Here is a 10367-nt window from a genome sequence, read left to right on the forward strand (position 1 = left end):
ACACTCTATACCCTACACTCTATACCCTACACTCTACACTCTATACCCTACACTCTACACTTTACACTCTATACCCTACACTCTATACCCTACACTCTATACTCTATACCATACACTCTATAACCTACACTCTATACCATACACTCTATACCCTACACTCTATACAATACACTCTATACCCTACACTCTACACTCTATACCCTACACTCTATAACATACACTCTATACCCTACACTCTATACCTTACACTCTATACCCTACACTCTACACCCTACACTCTACACTCTACACTCTATACCCTGCACTCTATACCCTACACCCTACGCTCTATACCCTACACTCTATACCCTACACTCTATACTCTATACCCTACACTCTATTCCATACATTCTATACCCTACACTCTATACCCTACACTGTAATCAGTACACTCTACACTCTATACCCTACACTCTATACCCTACACTCTATACCATACAATCCATACCCTACACTCTATACCCTACACTCTACACTCTATACCCTACACTCTATACCCTACACTCTAAACCCTACATTCTATACCCTACACTCTATACCCTACACTCTACACTCTATACCCTACACTCTATACCCTACAATCTATACCCTACACTCTACACTTTACACTCTATACCCTACACTCTATACCCTACACTCTATACTCTATACCATACACTCTATAACCTACACTCTATACCATACACTCTATACCCTACACTCTATACAATACACTCTATACCCTACACTCTACACTCTATACCCTACACTCTATAACATACACTCTATACCCTACACTCTATACCTTACACTCTATACCCTACACTCTACACCCTACACTCTACACTCTACACTCTATACCCTGCACTCTATACCCTACACCCTACGCTCTATACCCTACACTCTATACCCTACACTCTATACTCTATACCCTACACTCTATTCCATACATTCTATACCCTACACTCTATACCCTACACTGTAATCAGTACACTCTACACTCTATACCCTACACTCTATACCCTACACTCTATACCATACATTCCATACCCTACACTCTATACCCTACACTCTACACTCTATACCCTACACTCTATACCCTACACTCTAAACCCTACATTCTATACCCTACACTCTATACCCTACACTCTACACTCTATACCCTACACTCTATACCCTACAATCTATACCCTACACTCTACACTCTATACCCTACACTCTATACCCTACACTCTATACCCTACACTCTACACTCTATACCCTACACTCTATACCATACACTCTATACCCTACACTCTACACTCTATACCCTACACTCAATACCCTACACTCTATACCCTACACTCTGTACCATACAATCCATACCCTACACTCTATACCCTACACTCTACACTCTATACCCTACACTCTATACCCTACACTCTAAACCCTACATTCTATACCCTACACTCTATACCCTACACTCTACACTCTATACCCTACACTCTATACCCTACAATCTATACCCTACACTCTACACTCTATACCCTACACTCTATACTCTACACTCTATACCCTACACTCTACACTCTATACCCTACACTCTATACCCTACACTCTATACCATACACTCTATACCTTACACTCTATCCCCTACACTCTATACCATACACTCTACACTCTATCCCCTACACTCTATACCCTACACTCTACACTCTATACCCTACTCTCTATACCGTACACTCTATACCATACACTCTATACCATACACTCTATCCCCTACACTCTATCCCATACACTCTACACTCTATACCCTACACTCTACACTCTATACCCTACACTCTACACTCTATACCCTACACTCTACACTCTATACCATACAGTCTATACCCTACACTCTACACTCTATACCCTACACTCTATACCCTACACTCTATACCCTACACCCTACGCTCTATACCCTACACTCTATACCCTACACTCTACACACTATACCCTACACTCTATTCCATACACTCTATACCCTACACTCTATACCCTACACTCTACAATCTATACCCTACACTCTACACTTTACACTCTATACCCTACACTCTATACCCTACACTCTATACTCTATACCCTACACTCTATTCCATACATTCTATACCCTACACTCTATACCCTACACTGTAATCAGTACACTCTACACTCTATACCCTACACTCTATACCCTACACTCTATACCATACAATCCATACCCTACACTCTATACCCTACACTCTACACTCTATACCCTACACTCTATACCCTACACTCTAAACCCTACATTCTATACCCTACACTCTATACCCTACACTCTACACTCTATACCCTACACTCTATATCCTACAATCTATACCCTACACTCTACACTCTATACCCTACACTCTATACCCTACACTCTATACCCTACACTCTACACTCTATACCCTACACTCTATACCATACACTCTATACCCTACACTCTACGCTCTATACCCTACACTCTATACCCTACACTCTATACCCTACACTCTATACCATACAATCCATACCCTACACTCTATACCCTACACTCTATACCCTACACTCTATACCCTACACTCTAAACCCTACATTCTATACCCTACACTCTATACCCTACCCTCTACACTCTATACCCTACACTCTACACCCTATACCCTACACTCTACACCCTACACTCTATACCATACACTCTATACCCTACACTCTACACTCTATACCCTACACTCTATACCCTACACTCTATACCCTACACCCTACGCTCTATACCCTACACTCTACACACTATACCCTACACTCTATTCCATACACTTTATACCCTACACTCTATACCCTACACTCTACACTCTATGCCCTACACTCTACACTTTACACTCTATACCCTACACTCTATACCCTACACTCTATACTCTATACCCTACACTCTATTCCATACATTCCATACCCTACACTCTATACCCTACACTGTAATCAGTACACTCTACACTCTATACCCTACACTCTATACCCTACACTCTATATCATACAATTAATACCCTACACTCTATCCCCTACACTCTACACTCTATACCCTACACTCTATACCCTATAATCTATACCCTACACTCTACACTCTATACCCTACACTCTATACCCTACACTCTATACCCTACACTCTACACTCTATACCCTACACTCTATACCATACACTCTATACCCTACATTCTACACTCTATACCCTACACTCTATACCCTACACTCTATACCCTACACTCTATACCCTACACTCTAAACCCTACATTCTATACCCTACACTCTATACCCTACACTCTACACTCTATACCCTACACTCTATACCCTACAATCTATACCCTACACTCTACACTCTATACCCTACACTCTATACTCTACACTCTATACCCTACACTCTACACTCTATACCCTACACTCTATACCCTACACTCTATACCATACACTCTATACCTTACACTCTATCCCCTACACTCTATACCATACACTCTACACTCTATCCCCTACACTCTATACCCTACACTCTACACTCTATACCCTACACTCTATACCGTACACTCTATACCATACACTCTATACCATACACTCTATCCCCTACACTCTATCCCATACACTCTACACTCTATACCCTACACTCTACACTCTATACCCTACACTCTACACTCTATACCCTACACTCTACACCCTACACTCTATACCATACACTCTATACCCTACACTCTACACTCTATACCCTACACTCTATACCCTACACTCTATACCCTACACCCTACGCTCTATACCCTACACTCTATACCCTACACTCTACACACTATACCCTACACTCTATTCCATACACTCTATACCCTACACTCTATACCCTACACTCTACACTCTATACCCTACACTCTACACTTTACACTCTATACCCTACACTCTATACCCTACACTCTATACTCTATACCCTACACTCTATTCCATATATTCTATACCCTACACTCTATACCCTACACTGTAATCAGTACACTCTACACTCTATACCCTACACTCTATACCCTACACTCTATACCATACAATCCATACCCTACACTCTATACCCTACACTCTACACTCTATACCCTACACTCTATACCCTACACTCTAAACCCTACATTCTATACCCTACACTCTATACCCTACACTCTACACTCTATACCCTACACTCTATATCCTACAATCTATACCCTACACTCTACACTCTATACCCTACACTCTATACCCTACACTCTATACCCTACACTCTACACTCTATACCCTACACTCTATACCATACACTCTATACCCTACACTCTACGCTCTATACCCTACACTCTATACCCTACACTCTATACCCTACACTCTATACCATACAATCCATACCCTACACTCTATACCCTACACTCTATACCCTACACTCTATACCCTACACTCTAAACCCTACATTCTATACCCTACACTCTATACCCTACCCTCTACACTCTATACCCTACACTCTACACCCTATACCCTACACTCTACACCCTACACTCTATACCATACACTCTATACCCTACACTCTACACTCTATACCCTACACTCTATACCCTACACTCTATACCCTACACCCTACGCTCTATACCCTACACTCTATACCCTACACTCTACACACTATACCCTACACTCTATTCCATACACTCTATACCCTACACTCTATACCCTACACTCTACACTCTATGCCCTACACTCTACACTTTACACTCTATACCCTACACTCTATACCCTACACTCTATACTCTATACCCTACACTCTATTCCATACATTCCATACCCTACACTCTATACCCTACACTGTAATCAGTACACTCTACACTCTATACCCTACACTCTATACCCTACACTCTATATCATACAATTAATACCCTACACTCTATACCCTACACTCTACACTCTATACCCTACACTCTATACCCTATAATCTATACCCTACACTCTACACTCTATACCCTACACTCTATACCCTACACTCTATACCCTACACTCTACACTCTATACCCTACACTCTATACCATACACTCTATACCCTACACTCTACACTCTATACCCTACACTCTATACCCTACACTCTATACCCTACACTCTATACCATACAATCCATACCCTACACTCTATACCCTACACTCTACACTCTATACCCTACACTCTATACCCTACAATCTATACACTACACTCTACACTCTATACCCTACACTCTATACCCTACACTCTACACTCTATACCCTACACTCTATACCCTACACTCTATACCATACACTCTATACCTTACACTCTATCCCCTACACTCTATACCATACACTCTACACTCTATACCCTACACTGTATACCCTACACTCTAAACTCTATACCCTACACTCTATACCATACACTCTATACCTTACACTCTATCCCCTACACTCTATACCAAACACTCTACACTCTATACCCTACACTGTACCCTACACTCTAAACTCTATACCCTACACTCTATACCCTACACTCTACACTCTATACCCTACACTCTACACTCTATACCCTACACTCTATACCCTACAATCTATAACATACACTCTATACCATACACTCTATACCATACACTCTACACTCTATACCCTACACTCTATACCCTACACTCTACACTCTATACCCTACACTCTATACCCTACACTCTACACTCTATACCCTACACTCTATACCCTACACTCTATACCATACACTCTATACCATACACTCTATCCCCTACACTCTATCCCATACACTCTACACTCTATACCCTACACTCTACACTCTATACCCTACACTCTATACCCTACACTCTACACCCTACACTCTATACCATACACTCTATACCCTACACTCTACACTCTATACCCTACACTCTATACCCTACACTCTATACCCTACACTCTATACCCTACACTCTATACCCTACACTCTACACACTATACCCTACACTCTATTCCATACACTCTATACCCTACACTCTATACCCTACACTCTACACTCTATACCCTACACTTTACACTTTACACTCTATACCCTACACTCTATACCCTACACTCTATACTCTATACCCTACACTCTATACCGTACATTCTACACTCTATACCCTACACTCTATACCCTACACTCTAATCCCTACACTCTACACTCTATACCCTACACTTTATACCCTACACTCTATACCCCACTCTCTACACTCTATACCCTACACTCTATACCCTACACTTTATACCCTACACTCTATACTCTATACCCTACACTCTATACCATACACTCTACACTCTATTCCCTACACTCTATACCATACACTCTAAACCCTACACGCTATACCCTACACTATACACTCTATACCCTACAATCTATACCCTACACTCTATGCCCTACACTCTATACCCTACACTCTATACCCTACACTCTACACTCTATACCCTACACTCTATACCATACACTCTATACCCTACACTCTATACCATACACTCTACACCATACACTCTATACCATAAACTCTATACCCTACACTCTACACTCTATACCCTACACTCTATACCCTACACTCTATACCATACACTCTATACCCTACATTCTACACTCTATACCCTACACTCTATACCCTACACTCTATACCCTACACCCTACGCTCTATACCCTACACTCTATACCCTACACTCTATACTCTATACCCTATTCTCTATTCCATACATTCTATACCCTACACTCTATACCCTACACTCTAATCCCTACACTCTACACTCTATACCCTACACTCTATACCCTACACTCTATACCATACACTTTATACCCTACACTCTATACCCTGCACTCTACACTCTATTCCATGCACTCTATACCCTACACTCTATACCCTACACTCTACACTCTATACCCTACACTCTACACTCTATACCCTACACTCTATACCCTGCACTCTATACTCTATACCCTACACTCTATACCCTACACTCTACACTCTATGCCCTACACTCTATGCCCTACACTCTAATCCCTACACTCTACACTCTATACCCTACACTCTACACTCTATACCCTACACTCTATACCCTACACTCTACATTCTATACCCTACACTTCATACCCTACACTCTACACTCTATACCCTACACTCTATACCCTACAATCTATACACTACAGTCTACACTCTATACCCTACACTCTATACCCTACACTCTATACCCTACACTCTACACTCTATACCCTACACTCTATACCCTACACTCTATACCATACACTCTATACCTTACACTCTATCCCCTACACTCTATACCATACACTCTACACTCTATACCCTACACTGTATAGCCTACACTCTAAACTATATACCCTACACTCTATACCATACACTCTATACCTTACACTCTATCCCCTACACTCTATACCATACACTCTACACTCTATACCCTACACTGTACCCTACACTCTAAACTCTATACCCTACACTCTATACCCTACACTCTACACTCTATACCCTACACTCTACACTCTATACCCTACACTCTATACCCTACAATCTATAACATACACTCTATACCATACACTCTATACCATACACTCTACACTCTATACCCTACACTCTATACCCTACACTCTACACTCTATACCCTACACTCTATACCCTACACTCTACACTCTATACCCTACACTCTATACCCTACACTCTATACTATACACTCTATACCATACACTCTATCCCCTACACTCTATCCCATACACTCTACACTCTATACCCTACACTCTACACTCTATACCCTACACTCTACACTCTATACCCTACACTCTACACCCTACACTCTATACCATACACTCTATACCCTACACTCTACACTCTATACCCTACACTCTATACCCTACACTCTATACCCTACACCCTACGCTCTATACCCTACACTCTATACCCTACACTCTACACACTACACCCTACACTCTATTCCATACACTCTATACCCTACACTCTATACCCTACACTCTACACTCTATACCCTACACTCTATACCCTACAATCTATAACATACACTCTATACCATACACTCTATACCATACACTCTACACTCTATACCCTACACTCTATACCCTACACTCTACACTCTATACCCTAAACTCTATACCCTACACTCTACACTCTATACCCTACACTCTATACCCTACACTCTATACTATACACTCTATACCATACACTCTATCCCCTACACTCTATACCCTACACTCTACACTCTATACCCTACACTCTATACCCTACACTCTATACCCTACACTCTACACACTATACCCTACACTCTATTCCATACACTCTATACCCTACACTCTATACCCTACACTCTACACTCTATACCCTACACTCTACACTTTACACTCTATACCCTACACTCTATACCCTACACTCTATACTCTATACCCTACACTCTATACCGTACATTCTACACTCTATACCCTACACTCCATACTCTATACCCTACACTCTATACCGTACATTCTACACTCTATACCCTACACACTATACCCTACACTCTAATCCCTACACTCTACACTCTATACCCTACACTCTATACCCTACACTTTATACCCTACACTCTACACTCTATACCCTACACTCTATACCATACACTCTACACTCTATTCCCTACACTCTATACCATACACTCTAAACCCTACACTCTATACCCTACACTATACACTCTATACCCTACAATCTATACCCTACACTCTATGCCCTACACTCTATACAATACACTCTATACCCTACACTCTACACTCTATACCCTTCACTCTATACCATACACTCTATACCCTACACTCTATACCATACACTCTACACCATACACTCTATACCATACACTCTATACCCTACACTCTACACTCTATACCCTACACTTCATACCCTACACTCTATACCATACACTCTATACCCTACACTCTACACTCTACACCCTACACTCTATACCCTACACTCTGTACCGTACACCCTACGCTCTATACCCTACACTCTATACCCAACACTCTATACTCTATACCCTATACTCTATTCCATACATTCTATACCATACACTCTATACCCTACACTCTATACCATACACTTTATACCCTACACTCTACACTCTATTCCATGCACTCTATACCCTACACTCTATACCCTACACTCTACACTCTATACCCTACACTCTACACTCTATACCCTACACTCTATACCCTACACTCTATACTCTATACTCTACACTCTATACCCTACAGTCTACACTCTATGCCCTACACTCTATGCCCTACACTCTAATCCCTACACTCTACACTCTATATCCTACACTCTATACTCTACACTCCATACTCTACACTCTATACCCTATAGTCTACACTCTATACCCTACACTCTATACCATACACTCTAATCCCTACACTCTACACTCCATACCCTACACTCTATACCCTACACTCTACACTCTATACCCTACACTCTATACCCTACACTCTATACCCTACATTCTATACCCTACACTCTATACCCTACACTCTACACTCTATACCCTACACTCTATACCCTACACTCTATACCCTACACTCTATACCCTACACTCTACACTCTATACCCTACACTCTATACCATACACTCTATACCCTACACTCTACACTCTATACCCTACACTCTATAACCTACACTCTATACCCTACACTCTATACCCTACACTCTATACCCTACACTCTATACTCTACTCTCTATCCCCTACACTCTATACCCTACACTCTATACCCTACACTCTACACTCTATACCCTACACTCTATACCCTACACTCTATACTATACACTCTATACCCTACACTCTACACTCTATACCCTACACTCTATACCCTACACTCTATACTCTACACTCTATACCTTACACTCTATACCCTACACTCTATACCCTACACTCTACACTCTATACCGTACACTCCATACCCTCCACTCTATACCCTACACGCTACACTCTATACTCTACTCTATATACCATACACTCTATACCCTACACTCTATACCCTACACTCTACACTCTATACCCTACACTCTACACTCTATACCATACACTCTATACCCTACACTCTACACTCTATACCCTACACTCTATACCCTGCACTCTATACCCTACACCCTACGCTCTATACCCTACACTCTATACCCTACACTTTATACTCTATACCCTACACTCTATTCCATGCATTCTATACCCTACACTCTATACCCTACACTGTAATCAGTACACTCTATACCCTACACTCTATTCCCTACACTCTATACCATACACTCTATACCCTACACTCTAATCCCTACACTCTACACTCTATTC

This window comes from Ranitomeya imitator, unplaced genomic scaffold (genome assembly GCF_032444005.1).
Source record: "Ranitomeya imitator isolate aRanImi1 unplaced genomic scaffold, aRanImi1.pri SCAFFOLD_141, whole genome shotgun sequence".
NCBI classification, from domain to species: Eukaryota; Metazoa; Chordata; class Amphibia; order Anura; family Dendrobatidae; genus Ranitomeya; species Ranitomeya imitator.